Source organism: Pleurodeles waltl, chromosome 6, assembly GCF_031143425.1.
Source record: "Pleurodeles waltl isolate 20211129_DDA chromosome 6, aPleWal1.hap1.20221129, whole genome shotgun sequence".
NCBI lineage: Eukaryota > Metazoa > Chordata > Amphibia > Caudata > Salamandridae > Pleurodeles > Pleurodeles waltl.
In genome coordinates, this window is record NC_090445.1 from 1,516,484,436 (window position 1) to 1,516,501,128 (window position 16,693).

A 16,693-nucleotide genomic window follows, 5' to 3' on the forward strand; every position below is an offset into this window, starting at 1 on the left:
CAAAGCACATGAGCTGAGTAGGAGGTGTCTGGCAGATCAATGGTGGTGTTTACATCCAGGTGTGCACAGGTCACCAGGGTGCAGGGCCTAAGGTTGCATAAAAGGGACAAAATAAGTAAATGACGTCAGCACACAGGGTTGGTGCTTATATTCAGCTCTGCTCTGTCACTTCGGGGGTGGTACTGAGCAATGACAGAACTGCACACAACCCCACCTACAAGCGTGTGTGAGGACTGCTGAAGAAAAGTTTCAGGATCCAGCCTGGAGAATATTCTAAGGTGAGGTATCTGCAATTAGATAGAGTATTCAACAGAAATATTGTTTTCCAAGATAAGTAATTTGTTCTTATAAGTCCCTATAGTAATGTATGAAACTGTTCAACTTGTATCTGGAAGAAAAAGATATTTGATTTTTGCAGTAAATGGGAAAATAGTTAAAGAGTTATCTATATAAATAGGACTTGATGGTCCAGGATTGATGTCAGCCTGTTTAATACCTTCCCTGAAATTGGTTGTCAATGGCTCATGGGTGCCGCTTTCATGAATCCCTCCTCAGAGAGTTTTAAAACTCCTTTTACTTTTCCGATAACAGCTCCTTCAAAACCAAACCTGTAAGATGTTTTCTTATCCTCCGCATGCATTTATGTGTTTATTCATATTTATTTTTAGAGCACCAGAATGGCGCTTTTCCAGTTCTTTAGACCTCTTTGAGACACAGTTAACATACAATAATACTAAAAAGCAATAATGATCTTCAGGAATTCTACACAGTTGTATCCTATCTCAAATATAAACCAGACGGCGACTTCAGAGCACACATTACTTCCCTTGGATTCACAGGTCAAGACACTGGAGGAAAAGCAATAGACTCCTTAACTAATGTATCAGCCTTATTTATAATTACAGCATCTTTTTGGACTTTGCCTTTATGCCTTCTCTCCCCCAACTCTCACTCATGAGACTCGCTACCTAGTAAGAATTTAGATGTGTACTGTTTGTGGGAGAGGACAAAATGAAGGTTGAAAGGTTGAGACTATGTTTGCTGAGGATAAATCCAACTCGAAGTAGTCTTGTCAAGATATGGTTAGCCAAGAGTTTTGTTTCCTTCATTGAAATATGTAGCAGAGCATGAGCCACAACTCAATAAACAAGCCTCTGTTTAAGAGATTTGTGGATAAAATCACAGATGGACTGATCTGCAAAAACCTTGGGATGTGTCTCATGGATAGGTCATCTAAAAGCTCAATAGGACAGTCAAAAGCCAAGCATATGACTAACTCTGCCATAACACATTACACCTATCAGAGACTGGCCTGTTGTGGAATCTCCCATATATCTTTAAAAGATGTCTCTGTGTTGGCTTTTTCAGGCTCCTGTGTAGCCAACAATGCAAAATGACATCGCTGCCAGGCCAGATGTTGGACATTACTTGTGCTTCTTTGTGATTGAGCTGCAAACCATGCTTAGGTTATATCACACTCTGCAAAACACCTGCAGATTTAGGTTTTAGTTCTTTACTTTCAAAGTAGTTCTTCTAGCAATGGCACATTCAAGAACTGATTTAAATGTTAAAATCATGGCAATTATGATATGATCTAATGTTCTGAGAATGCACCTACGTTTCCACCAGCCAACAAGTTTTCAAGTTCCTCACAATAGCGTCAGCATTGAAGCTTTTCACAGTTGTGGAACTAAGCGAACCTTGATAGGGTGAACTCAGAATTACTGAGCACTTTGTTTGCCCTCATCTGAAAAAGGTAGCTCAAATGTCAATATAAATGTATCTCTATCCATCTATCTGATGAATAGTTTGTAAATCTTAAGGCCACACTTTAGAGAAATAATTTTGATAGGACTGAAAGCACTGCCTCTAACGAAGAGGGGCTCCAATATCCAAGTACATATCTATTTTATATAAAGCTATCACAAATAAACACTTCTACCATTCGATATAGCTTGGGAGCCCATTATACCCTTAGCCCATGTGGTATGCACTATATGTATACATTGTTAATGTGACCCAACAGGTTTTGTTAGATCAGCTAAGATTCCTGTTATTGATCTTGTGCGCTAATCAGGAGCCATTTGGGCAGTTCCGAATATTTTCCCTATTGCAGTGCGAGGGCTGACTTCTCAAAAAATCTGACATTAAATTTCCATTGTCTTCAGTCCCAATTAATGGACAATGTTTAACTTTGCAGAGTAGACATATTGCTCTACGTTCAATCCAAATGGTTGAGTTGTGAATGCAGTGAGTTTAAAAATGTATTTAATAGTTTGTGCAGTGAACGTTGCCAAGCTGTACTGCATGTCACAAATATGATCCACATAAAAAGAGGCCAACATTATCAAAGTGAGCACCCAGGATCACAGCTGGTCAACTAATTTCACAAATGCATAGTTCAAACATGCTACGTTTCTGTTTAATTGTTAAAATCTAGTTTTTTTTTTCTCGGAATGAACAACAAGGAGGTAACAATTTTAAAGTAGGTAATAAACTTTAAAAATTTTGTTCTTAAAAAGGGAGACAGAAACATTCCATTCCTTTCTGTCCCCAAATATTGTGATGTGATCAGAGAAGTATTTGTCTTTTGTAAGTCACGCCAGACAAAGTATTGTAAAGGTGCCAAGGCTTACAAGTATTAGGAGCCTAATCACAGAGGAGTGTTTTTATACTCTAAAACACCTCTTTATTTGTAGATGTAGCGATGATAATGCGTTCTCTAACAGCCACGGGACACCTCCCTGGTGTAGAGTAACGCAAGGCAGCAATTTGTGCTGCATTGCATTACTACAGATTTATTAAGCCACTCAGGGCCATGCAAGGTGGCGTCATACATCTCTTTTTTAAGTTTTTGTGGCTCTTGCACTACATTGCGGGGTGCAAGAGTGACGCAACGGTGCTCATAAATATGCCCTCTAATGTGGAGGCCAATAGGTTTAAAAATCCTTACAATAAATAATGACTGGGGTGTTTAATATGTCCTGTTCTGGCCTGCTACTTTTTTACATACACAATCATCAAACCTGTATTCAGGGTCTTTTTCTATTAAAAATAATCCTCAACTATCAGACTATCCCCATAATGTATGCCCTCCAATATTTTAATATATTTGGCAGACCATCTTTTTCACTTTTCACTTTTCAATAAAATAACTTACTCATGGTCCGCCTCAGGGGATATGCCACGTAAAAACAAAGCAGCAAAAATATTTCAGGTATGAAGCCGTGTGCTCTTATTGAGGCGGAGATGTTCATATAATGACACAGCACGTTACTATGGTGTCTGAACATACCTCGTGCTGATTGCTTAGTAGACTATAGCAAATAATGCAGAAAGAAGCTATAACCTTGCCGAAGGTATAACCTTGCCAGTGCGTAATATCAAATGCTATTTCTACAAGTAGAAAAATTTATTAAATCGTTCTGCAACATGTTCTGCAGGTTTTCAAGGAATATGTGGCATCTTGGGAATTCTTTGGGGCAGGACATTCTGCAGTGCTAGGCAAATGCAGAAACATGATGCCCTGCATCATATAAGGTTTGCTTGTTGTAGAGGCCCATGCAAATCTTAAATTGAGATGGTTTGTACACTCCTAATGTAACGTGTTATTAAACGGTTCATGCAAATCTGTTTATAACACTAGACAAGCCAGTAGGAATTCTTCACCAGTGCATTCACAGAGTGTTTTTCACACAAATAAGGATATTTTCAGGTTCCTCACATTCCCTAGTGTGTGCCACATTATGGAAAAAGGTTTCATTCCACACTGGTCCCTGTACAAATTAGCCCCATACACACCTGCACTTGGCAGGGCCACAAAGGGGTCTCATGTGACGGCTAAATTACATATCCGCTGGCTGTCCGCTGGCTATTTACACCCACACAAAAATAATCATTATCCACAGCTCAGCTAATGACAAAACAAAATGATACAGGCAACGTGATCAGAGGAAACCATATAACAGAATGATGAAGTCTTGGAAAAGTCAGGCACAAAGGAACTCACCAGGTACATTGCAACGAAAATAGTCTTGGCAGACTACCTTGGTCCAGCTCCAGCAGAGGAACGTAGGCATGAAAGATGAGATTCTCGAGATAACCGAAGTACAAAGATGCAACTCAATGCCCAACAAACTAAACTTACCCACACCCTTGAGCAGCATAGACTACGATTAACTAATGGAGTGTAACGAGGTAGTTGGAATGTTTAACTTGACTAACAATTAGTTCATCCTCTTCTAGAAAGCCCTAAGTATGTCTAGGCATCCTCAACTCCATTAAAAAAATTACCACCTGAGGGGCCACACAAATATTGGTTTTCCACATAGTGTATACAGTTCATATGTTAAATCCCCACATGACGTCTGACCACTATTGCCATCTGATAGTGCCCACAAGTAATGGGACCCTTTTAAATGTCTACTGGTGAAACATCAAATACATACATGGCATTAGACCACCATCACCATATTTGGGATTCCAAAAGCGTTAGAATCCCAAGTAATGCCTAAAAAATCTACATGAAGGCCTGACATGAGCGTGGACAACCTTCTCTATTTGTAAGGTCCGTCAAGTATTAGTTCACCTTTTAATGCCTAAAATTTGTACATGAAATCCCAACTTGATCTCTCATACAGCATTTTCATAATGCCAATATAGATGTCATGATCAAATAAAGTTACCTGGTATTGATGTGATTAAAGAATATTGATGAAGGCTGTATACCTAACTAAAATGGAAGCTTTAGTAGTGCGAGTCCACTCAAAGTAACATTTACCTCCTATTCCCGTGTATCAGTTCTCCGCTGCACTTGCCTCTAGCCTGCAAATCTCACTGTAGCACAGAAAATCAACAGTACAGAAAATTCCACTTTATAGTCTGCATTTGTGGAAAGTCTCTCTTTCGCACATCCCAGGTCTTTAACAGAACATCATCCAATTGCTCTGCCACATTCTCTTGAGATATTTTGAACCTCGTATAAGCCAGATAATATAACCATAGGGGGTGTAACCATCAAGATGTCTACCTGCTAAAGTACACAAGGAGCGCCAAAGGTATTTTATCAGTATACTGGTACAACACCGAGTATTTATTGGTGTACCATTTCAGGTGGGCAATAAAAAAGTACTATACAATATTGGTTGCATAAAAATAATACAGTCATAACAATTTGGCAATGCTGTAGTTAGCTATTTTATGTAACATATGCTATTAGGGTGCCATGTCTTATTAGGAGGAACGTACTAATGTGTCTGTTAGTTAATTCTGATGGCTGGAAGCAGATCTGTTTAATTAAGATCATACCTGAAGCATGCAAAAATGAATTTATCAACCCTCACTCAACCACAGCCTCTCCGCCACCTTCTGAAATGCAGCAACAAGTCAACGTAAGCAACAGGCCCAACCCCAGAAATGAGGAGCAAGGAGGAGGCTACAGGCAGAATCTAACACCTGTCTCTGATCGAGGAGAATTCTGTACACTGTGATCAATCACCCTATTGAATGTAGCCAGCCAGATCTTCCTGTTAGTGACTGTTTGTATAAAAATTTGTTGATTTCCGATTGGCTGATGCTGGGTCCCTCCTTCCTTTGCTTTTGGTCTCAGTAAAGTATTTTCTGCCTGTTTCGTTTCTTTGCCTTTGTTCTTTTCTAATTTCAGGCAGGAAGTCCACGTGTTGGAGGGAAACCTGTTCACGTCTCTCTCCTTTGTCAAAGTGTTCTTAGTATCCACTTAATGTAATTCAGAACAGCAATTGTTATGAAAAACTGTGCAATATTGTAGTTCTGGCCAAGAAAATGTAAAAAAAAAAAAATGGCCCAGCAAATTTTAGCTCTCAAACAACCAGGTAAGTTGTAAGACAGTCTGCTTCGAATAATGAGGTAAAGATGAATTTCTCCCTAAAACACCTTTACAATGAAACATTTTCTCTCTGTTATCTTTAATGTCAATATTTCAGGATTCAAAAGTAAATCAAATATGTATGACGTTCCCCAAGGAAGTAGAGAGATAATTTGTGTTTCAAGTCAAAGGGAATCCTATTTTAAGGTTGCGAGAAACCTTACTACAAATGTGGGATGCTAGATCATTGGGTTCTGGTCCACTTAGAGTAGACTATCAAGTTTACAGTCCCCAATCGGCTCCGATATATGGGAGTTCTTATTGGAGCTCTCTTTATAGTGTATTCCCAAGAGTTCTGAAGGTACGCGCTACAGATGTAGGGTCCTTACACAACCTATAAGAAATAATCAACATTTTAAAGAACTTCAAAACAGAGGAGACAGAGAGAGGGTGAGTATGTATGTTTTTGCCATCATGTGCAAGTACAAGTCCTATGTGAAATCTGACAGCCATCTCACAGTACCCGACTGAAAGCATTTGTACCAAACTATTTACTAGCGAATACATTTATTAGGGGAGTGTAACACCCCAAGCACCCCTCACCCCCAAAGCTACATCCTTGCATGCAAGCCAATACTTTAAGCTTGCATTACACAAAAGTACAAGATAGGATGCTACAAACTGCGCAAAAAGGTTTAAGATTAAAAAAAATGCTTCCAAAATACAGATTTTACTAATACACAGAGTGTACATAGCGCAAAGATTTTTTATAAAAACAATTTAACTACACTTCATAGCTTAAGTGGTAGCTCCCTTACAATACCTCTCAAAAAGAATAAATGTGTGTCATCAGCAATCTTTCAGTGATTTCATCAATCAAAGCCAGTATCGGCACCCTTCACATTTTCAGCTTGACCAGTTGTGCATGTTTACATTTCTTTCAGGGAAGGAGGCCCCCCAGCAGAAGGCTAGTTTATCTGTCTGGCCAGGAGTGTAGCTTTGTCAATAGGATGTGGGTGGGGGGGAAACGGGAGATTCAGATTTTCCAATAATGACACTGGCATACAATGTTAAAATACATTATATGACAAGCCTGGTGCTTGTGAGGGGCTAAGTGAGAAAAAACACAATATTTTGTAATATACACACCATTGGTGAAGACTATTAAAACAAAGGGGGAGAGAGTGTGTGTGCAGTTTTATCTGTGTGCATGTAAAAATTATTGGCGAAATCCGGCAGACACCTCACCATACCCGACTGAAAGCACCTGTACACAACTATTAAGCAGAAAATACATTTATTGGGGGTGGAGGTGTAACACTCCAAACATCCCCCTGAAGCTATGCCCCTGTATCTGCCCCTCCCTCAGTTTCACAGCACAGAAGACCTCTTGCCTTATACTTCAGCTGAACCCTTCAGCTGTCAGAATAAACTGTGCTGGTATGGTTGTCTTTTCACAAAAAGTAGAGGAACTGCTTTTCTCAAATAAAAAAAAGTATGGGCATGACGTGCCCCTCAGATCACTCCCACTGCGACCACTGTACACATCTGAGTCAGTCCAAACCCCCATGGATACATTTTTACAATGCACATCTACTAACTACATCTGGTTACAGAAGATACACAAGGACATTTACAGGTGCAGGTGCTACCCTTGTTGTAAATGGGTTATGCACAGGTCCAGGGACTGTTGGGGAATCAGGAAATCTAAATATATACATTGGATTCGGATAGTTTGCTGGGGGGGGGGGGAGCAAGGTAAATGTAAGAGTTTTTGTGTTCCAGAGCCTGGCAGTATAGATGACACAAACTGCATCTTTAACTTTGAAGTCTATGTGATTTTTGAATTTCCGGTCTGGTCAGGGCTGTGTTCAAAGTCAAGCAAAGTCAGCCTGACATGGATGCTTTCAATGTAAGGTAGTATGGCTTCTTCATATGGGAACTAGATTCAGGCACCGCCTGGGAGGTTGAGCTAGAGAGATTCATACTTGCTAGGAGTGACATGATTATATTTTTAGTGCCTTGTGATAATACGTGGGGCTGTATGAACAACAACATCCTTCCTTGAAGCCAGGGAAGCATTCAGGAGGCAAGGGCTCAGTTTGTTACCACTATCAAAGTGTGATAGTTGAAAGGCTTGGATGATAGAGTGAAAGTCGGTGGAGGGAAAGTAAATTGTGATCTTGATGTGGTGGCTCATTTGGAACCAGGCTCATGGTTCATTTTGGTCTCACGGTCCTTGAAAGACCAGTTGGAGTCTAGGTAGAAACTGGGGGCCAGATGTATCAACATTTCAAACAATGCAGCAAGACAACATGTTGCACTGTGTGAAAGAAAGAAGGAAGGAATATGCCATATTTACCAAAGTATTCCTGCTTTCTGCCTGCGCTATCAGTGCTCATTCTGCTGCCTAGCACCAATGCAGACACCCATGCGCCATCGTGCATGGATTCCTGCTTTGCAGACAGGATTGTTTAGGTGCAGGAATGAACACCTTCCTAAACAAAAAACAATCCTTAAGCTTTTATTCTGTAAGTGTGCTGCAAATTGCAGCACTTTTAGAAAGAGCAAACAACGAGGAGAAATGAAGATTTTTCTCCTTGTTGCACCTCTGGTGGGAAGGCGTACCATTTTGACGCATTCCCAGGTTTACCAGTCTTGGTACATCTGGGCATGCGCCAATATCCATTGGTGGATGCTTGGGCAGGGCAGAATAACGCATGGCTATTCTAAAAGCGTTCCAAACAGAGTTTATTGATCATTGTTGACAATATAAAACCCTGGGGAATGTCCATATTATCAGAAGAAGGGGATCTGAACATCTTCACTCAAATAAATTAGTGTCTGTCAGCTACCAGTCCTTAGAAACCCCTCAGCACTACATGTGAGATGCCTAAGTGCGATACGTGTAAAGAAGAGGGCCTCAAGATCCAAACTGTCAAATGTTACAAGTCTGAAAACACAAGGTACCTCCTTGCTTGCTATCCTGAGATCACTGTTGACCCTCTGGATAGTCTGGATCACTGTTGACCATCTGGATTGTAATGCTAACCTGTGTGCATAACGTGGAGTGATATGACAGCGGCATCTGCTGATGCCCAGTATGATGGTGGGGCTCGAAGACTGCTACTGTACAAAAATTTGTCCTTGGGGTGCAGAGGGTGGTGAATGATTGGGCTGCAGGTGAAGGGTTTGTCTGAGCCACAGAAATGTTTTTACTGGAGAATCTTTCAAGTTTCCTACGACCAACGGAAAATGGCTTTTAGGAGGGAGGAACTGACACGTTTTCATTAAGGATAAGTGCATTTGAGATGATGGTGGAGGAAATACATTTGTCGATATACAAAATATAAGTCCTCAGTGTGATATGAAAATTATTTGGATCCCTTGACGTAACCTGTTGTCATGACCATGCAGATGTTCTGTATACTACATACAACCTGTTTGTCAGTGATTTATTTGCCAGAAGTATTATCCCTCCAAGAAATCTTTCACAGTAAAAATCAAATAAAATTATCATACACATTTTCAAAAGTTTCATATCCTAACTCAACCATTAACACATTCAACGTTATCTTACAAATATGGTTGTATTACAATCCAAAGTCAAATTCACACAATACATAATAGTTTTTTTTGTTAAAATCAAATTCAGTTTTAAATACAAGATAGACAGATAGATAGCTAGATAGACATAGATAGATAGATAGATAGATAGATAGATAGATAGATAGATAGATAGATAGATAGATAGATAGATAGACTGATAGATGGATTGATATTCAAACATATTCTTGTGGCCTGCTGGCTGCCTCCAAATCAAGGCAGATGCAGGACAGTCAGTGCACACAGCTGTACACTCAAAATATAAATGATTGCAATCAAGGCCGATTGAAGCCGAGACGCATTGAGCTGGTCGATGCACATTGTGAATGAAGTATTCATTAAAATAAACATCTTCTGAATCTAGGTGCCTTTTCTCTGGACACAGGAAGTTGAGAGGCTGTCATTTAAATATATATATATATATATATATATATATATATATATATATATATATATATATTTATACACACCATTATATATGTATATGTAGAAGAGTTAAAGTAATGTTATAGTTAGATATAATAAAAAGATCTGTTCTTGTTTAAAAATAAACTTAGAAATTCACAGAAATAAACAAGGGTTAAAGTAACCTTAGAGTTAAGTGAATACGTCAGTAACAACAGTTACATTTTGAACTAAAAAGACTACAGATATTCACCAGTTATAGATAGCAGAGCTAACTGTAACTTGCTCCTCCACCATGCACTGCTTATGACTTCACATATTACATTATTGATAACATGTCCTATATCATCATCTATATGGCATCACTCATGACATATCAAATGACATCACTAATAATATCAAGCTTCTTTTGCACACATTACTCACTAAATCAGTATGGCATTAGAGACCTTAAAGTAAGTGCAAGATAGCTCAGAAAATTATGAAGCATCATTAATGCCTTCACATATACAACTCACTTAGGTGTAACAAGGATGAGATATTTGCTTTACTGACCATATGTCATACACTTAACTGGCAGACCTGCACCCATGCCTCAGATCCCTACCAGATCCCTACAAGGAAGAACTACAGGGGAAGAAGGACTGCCCTTCTGGACCCCTGGCCTGCACCTGGATTCTGCACTCTGGAGGACTGCACCAACTGAACACTTGGGCTTCACCACAAGAAGGACTTTGCCTGGCTTCAACTTGTTCAAGGAGGGACTCCCTGTTTGCTACAGGTGAAACATTAATCAACCACAGATATTTAGGAAACCCTCATTACACATGGTGTTCAATATGTATACAACTGTCCAGGGAAAGCCAAGTTAATTAGTGTAGGAAAGCCCTCCTTTATGCCCTGGTCAACCCAAACGTTTTGGGCAGATACTGGTGGTTACTGACTCTTGCCTGTGCCCTGTGTACTGCTTACCAGTCTCAGGGCCAGTGCTCTGGGTAAAGTGGATATGCAAGTTAGGCTAATTACAATTGGCAATATGAACCTACCTATAAGTCCCTAGTATATGGTGGAGCATGTAGGTTTAGGGACCCCAGCGTAGGTAGTACACCCATAAGCGCACTGCTGACGGGCCCAGTGTCATTTTAAAGGCAGGCCTGCCTTGCTGGCTGCTTTTAAATTAAAGTTACATACAAATTCGACTTTGGAATTAAAAGTACTTCCAAAGTCTTAAACTACCTTATTTTTACATATACGTCACCCCTGAGGTGTGCCCTATGTGCCCCTAGGGTTGGGTGCCATGTAACTATAAGCAGGGATCTTATAACAATAGTTTTATAAGCCCTGGTGAGGTAAAAGAGCCAAATTTGTTTTTCCTCATTGTAGTGAATGGCCTCCATAGGCTAGAATAGGGAGACTTTATTTTAATTTATAAAGTCCCCTTAAGTAACAGATACCTCAACTTTGGTATCAAATTATTTGTTATCATACATCCTACAACTTACAATTGTTTAATTTAATATAACTTCAGGTAAAGAGTTTCAAACTTTACCTAAAAAGGTGCGAACTTCAGACCAGAAGTGTTTTGCTGCTTTGCTCTGATTGCCCAGCCTCCGGTAGCCTGGCCAGGCTGCCTTGATGAGGTGTGAAGTGGCCTGGGCTCAACACAAAGAGATGTGCCTGGGGGAGGAGATCTTCCCTCAGCAGATGGGGAAGCAGGAAGGGGGGAGGGCTGCCAAACTGGTCTTCAAAGGTATGGAAGGACATTTGGAGCAACCCTGCCCCTCCCTCACATCCTGCAAACCCAGACAATTAGGTGCCCCCATGATTAGATTAGGAGAGGGCAGGAGAGGGTGTGATTAGGACTTTTAGCCACACCAGTGGGTGGGCTCAGCCAGAAGTAACCTCCAAAAATCAATTTCAGCTATGATGGATTTTTGAGGAATGCTGCTCCCTGGGATTGATTTTTGCCACGCTTCCCAGGAAATGGTCATCACAGGGGGAAGGACCCTGAACCTGATTGGAGAACTAGGACCCCCCTGTTTTTCACCCAGGATCAAGGATAAAACTGGAAAACTTGCACCCATCCCTCAGTTCCCTACCAGATCCCTACAAGAAAGAACTACAGGAGAAGAAGGACTGCCCTGTTGGACCCCTGGCCTGCACCTGGACACTGCACTCTGGAGGACTGCACCAGCTGCACACTTGCGCTTCGCCACAAGAAGGACTTTGCCTGGCTTCAACTGGTTTAAAGAGGGAATCCCTGTTTGCTACAGGTGAAAAATTGCTAACCAGAGTCCCCTGCACCAACTCCTGAAGAAACTGACCAGTTGACCACTGTCCAGTGACCAAATTGGAGTTTGCACCAAGTGCTGCACCCTCAAGGAGCATCTCAGAGCTTCTATAACCTTGGGGTGAGCTGTGGACCTCAAAAGAACCTTAAAAATAAATCTGGAGGAAGATCCAGAAGTTTGGAGAACTTTTGGAAAAAAGCTCCATAAAGGGACCGACCAGCCGCGCCAACTCTAGTCGGCTTGCCTCAACCGCAACCCGGCCGGACTTGCAGGTTCGTCGCGGTGAAGAAAATCTCTGAAAAAGTGACTAAGTCCAAACGTAGAAAGTTGACTGGGACCTCCCAGGCAGTGTATCCGAAGGGGGCTCCAGGGACGTCGGATCAAGATTCAGGTTTGCCCCGGTCGAAGGATTTTCATCTAAAAAAAACAACTAAGTCGGAAGGTAAAAGTCCCCACATAGGGCTCCCGCGACACGTATCCGAGGAAGAGCTCCAGGAGGTCAGATTGGACTAGCGACTTGGTCCCGCTGAAGATAATCTTCAAGAAAATGACTACGTCCGAAGGAAAACTTTTGACTGAGGCCTCCCGTGAGCTGTAGCCGAGCAGGGCTCCATTGCGGTCGGCCTCAAACTTTGTCTTTGACCCAGTCAAGGTGCGACCAGATGATCAGGTTGGCGCTATTAGTTTCTAAGTGCTAAAAAGCATTAATTCTTTAAATATTCATATCGCCGGTTCCTCTGATCCAATTTTACTCATTTTGGTGTCATTTAAAAGTTAAAAATATTTCATATTTTTTAAAATTGGTTTTGGTTTAAGATGTTTCCTCTGTTTTATTTAATTACTGTTTTATGATATTTTAATGCTTTACACTTTGTCTCCTAAGTTAAGCCTTGTCACTCGTTGCCAAGCTACTAAGGGTTGAGCTAGGTTTAATTTATTGAGACCTAACTGGACCTAAGTGGGGGTTAGTGGCCTAATGCTAAATGTAGGTACTTACCTGCCCTCACCAATAACCCATTTTCCACACTTAGGATACTCAACATCTGTTTCAAAATTAATACCATACTATAGACAGCTTTAATCTGTATCAAACCCCTCACAGTCAATGAACCTTCATTGACAAATGAAGTTAATATGAGTAGGAAAGTGGGTACTGTAATCAATGTTTACTCTATGGAGAGAGTTTACTCTGTACAACACTGTTTGCAGACAGTGAAACTCCCATGAGAAATACACCACAGAGTTTTAAAAAGTGTCTACTAAGAACTCTAAGCAACACTTGTCAAAAAATACTATATTCGCCTAAAATGACCAAGGTCTGAAGGGCTAAAGATTATACCACCCGCAGTTTTCATACTGTGGTACCTCTAAAGCAACAGAATCACACATTCATACGTTAGTAGCTGGTGCACTCAGTCCTGTAACTTATGTAGAAGTTGGAACGCTGACAAAATTCTGTCAAATACCTCAAGGCTGCTTACAAATGTTACTATCTACTATGTAAAAACGTACTCATATTGAAAACTTTTCTGCGGAACCAAAAAAACTTGTGTAGAACATTATTAAAGATGGGGTCTATAGTTGTCGGTCAGTTTACACTCTGCCCAAGTAGGGATTCTCACTCTAGTCAGGGTAAGGGAGATACCAGCTCAGACAACCCCTGCTCACACCCTTGGTAGCCTGGGACAAGCAGTCAGGCTTATCTCAAAAGCAATGTGTAAAGCATTTGCACAGAACACACAGTAATACAGTGAAAACACTACAAAAGGACATCACAACAGTTTTAGAAAAAATATCCAATATTTATCTGAATAAAGCAAGATCAAAACTAGAAAAATCCAACATACAGTACTAAAGATATGAATTTTGTAAGAAATACTTAAAAATACAGTTTCTTGAAGTCAATAGCCCTGTCTGGGGCTATCACTGCGTTGTGAACAACAAATCCAACAGTTCAGGCCAACTTCGGCATCGTGGGCCAGGTACTGTGTCAGGAAGACCCACAAACAGTACCTTGGAAATGAAGGGCATAGTGATCCTCACGATGAGATCCGGAGTGCGACGTCACTGGCATCGGCAGGAGTCAGCGGGCGTCAGTTCCGGAGGTCATTGGGGGGGTCGCCAGGCCCTTGAAGTAACACCCATTGCAGATCAAACTCTGGGCTAATGACGAAGTCAGGAGTTCTGGCACTGATGGCAATGGGGTTGCTGTGTGAAGCGAGATGATGAGACGTGCGGTGCCCAAAGGCCACAGTGCAGGCTGCGGCTCAGTGACGGCGTCCTGCAGCAGTGGTAAGATCAGAGCTGTGGTTGTGTCACTGTCTAGAGGGAATTCACAAACAGCCCAACTGTCAGTCTGACCCAGACATGGATTTCACAGGCCGGCAGAGGATGGCAGAATGGTTAAACAAGAACATGCCCACTTTCTAAAAGTGACATTTTCAAACAGACAATCTAAAAAACAACTCTACCAAAAGATGTATTTTTAAATTGTTAGTTCAGAGACCCCAAACTCCATATCTCTATCTGCTCCCAATGGGAAACTCACTTAACAGATATTTAAAGGCAGTCCCCTATGGAAGAGATAGACCTTGCAATAGAGAAAAACAAATTTGGCAGTATTTCACTATCAGGACATGTACAACACACCAGTACATGCCCTACCTTTGAAATACACTGCACACCCTGTCCATGGGGCTACCTATGGCCTTCCTTAGGGGTGACTTACATGTAGTAAAAGGGTAGGTTTGGGCCTGGCAAGTGGGTGCACTTGCCAGGTCAAATTGGTGGTTTAAGACTGCACACACAGACACTGCAGTGGCAGGTCTGAGACATGTTAACAGGGCTACTCATGTGGGTGGCACAATCAGGGCTACAGGCCCACTAGTAGCATTTGGTTTACAGGCCCTGGGCACCTCTAGAGAACTTTACTAGGTACTTACTAGTAAATCAAATATTCCAATCATTAATAAATCATTCACCAATATAACTTATACAGGGAGCACTTGCACTTTAGCACTGATCAGCAGTGGTAAAGTGTGAAGAAACAATAAACCAGCCAAAGAGATGTGAAAAAATAGGCGGAAGAAGACAAAACGTTTGTGGATAACCCTACAAAAAGGGCAATTTCCAACAACCATAATTAAAACAAGTCAACAGTCACCTGCACATAGAGTTAATCTTCAATAAAAACATTTATAACGTGTTCAATACCTCCACACACCTATGGTGTATTAGGAGCAGGCTTACACCTATTTGCCAAACCCAAGCTATTCAAAAGTACATAGAAAAGTAATATGGTAGTTACTCCCCACTATATTAACTATAAAACAAACTAACACATTCATTGAATGATGTAATCAGTAATGTCATTATTTATGTCATAAATGATAAAAAAAAACAACAAGGTTAATCTCAGCCACTAACAATCGCCCGGGCTGCATCACAATCCATCGTCATAAATGTTATAGAATGTGTCATGAGTGATGTCATATGTGAGGTCACAAGCAGTGCATGGCAGGGACACAGGATATAGTTAGTGATGCTAACTATAACAGGTGAACCTCTGTGTTTTTTTTAATTGAAAACATTAATGTTGTCACTGACAAATTCACCTAACTATAACGCTTTCGGCCACAGAGGCTCCCAAACCCCCAGGGCCAGCCACATTTTTTGAGGGGGAGTGGGTCATGCAAGCCCCTCCCTGGACCTATTTCAGTCCGAGGTTCCCATTCTCCATGGCCCTGCAACATATTCAAAAGGGAGGGGAGCATGTGGCCCCCCCTCCCCGGTCTGATTTTAGCCACTAGCACCCCATCCCTTAAGGCCCAGTAACATATCCAATGGGGAGTGGGCATGTGCCCCTCTGGGCTGATTTTGGTCCCAGAGATCCCATTCCCAGGGGCCAGAAAGATATCCAAAGGGGATGGGGGCAAGCTGTCCCCCCATCCCCTGGCCGTTATCGGCCCCAGAGACCCCATCTCCTGCGACCTGGCAACAATTCCATTGAGGAAGGGGGCTCACAGCCTCCATCTCGGGCCGATTTTGTCACCAGGGATCCCATCACTCTGACCCGGCAACATATCCAATGGGGAGGGGAGCACAAGTCCTCCCTCCCTGGGATGGTTTCAGCCCCAGGAATCCCATCCCCTGGGTCCCACCGCAAGAAAAGTTTAATGCCCTGGTGCCCACCAAGGGTACCCAACACAATGTTGTTCGGGGCTGCAGAGGAGCCCCGAGGACAACTGGGCCCTAGCCGGCTCCTTGCATCCAGCTGGAGCCAGCATAGCTCCTGCCAGGAGGGAGCAGCTAATTATGATGCTCCCTGGAGGCAGGAGCAATTTTTTGATCTGTTTCCCTGCCCGCATCAAGTCCGACAGGAAAACAGATCTGCAGTCTGTTACTAGCGGCAGGATCATTTTTGAAGCTCCTGCCAGCAGGGAGTGGACTTGGTGTTTGCTATCTCATGGCAGGAGATTTACAAATGCTTGCACCAAACAAGAGCAAATACAGGTCTCCCTGCCTGCAGCGGTGCAGTGGGCACCCCGGA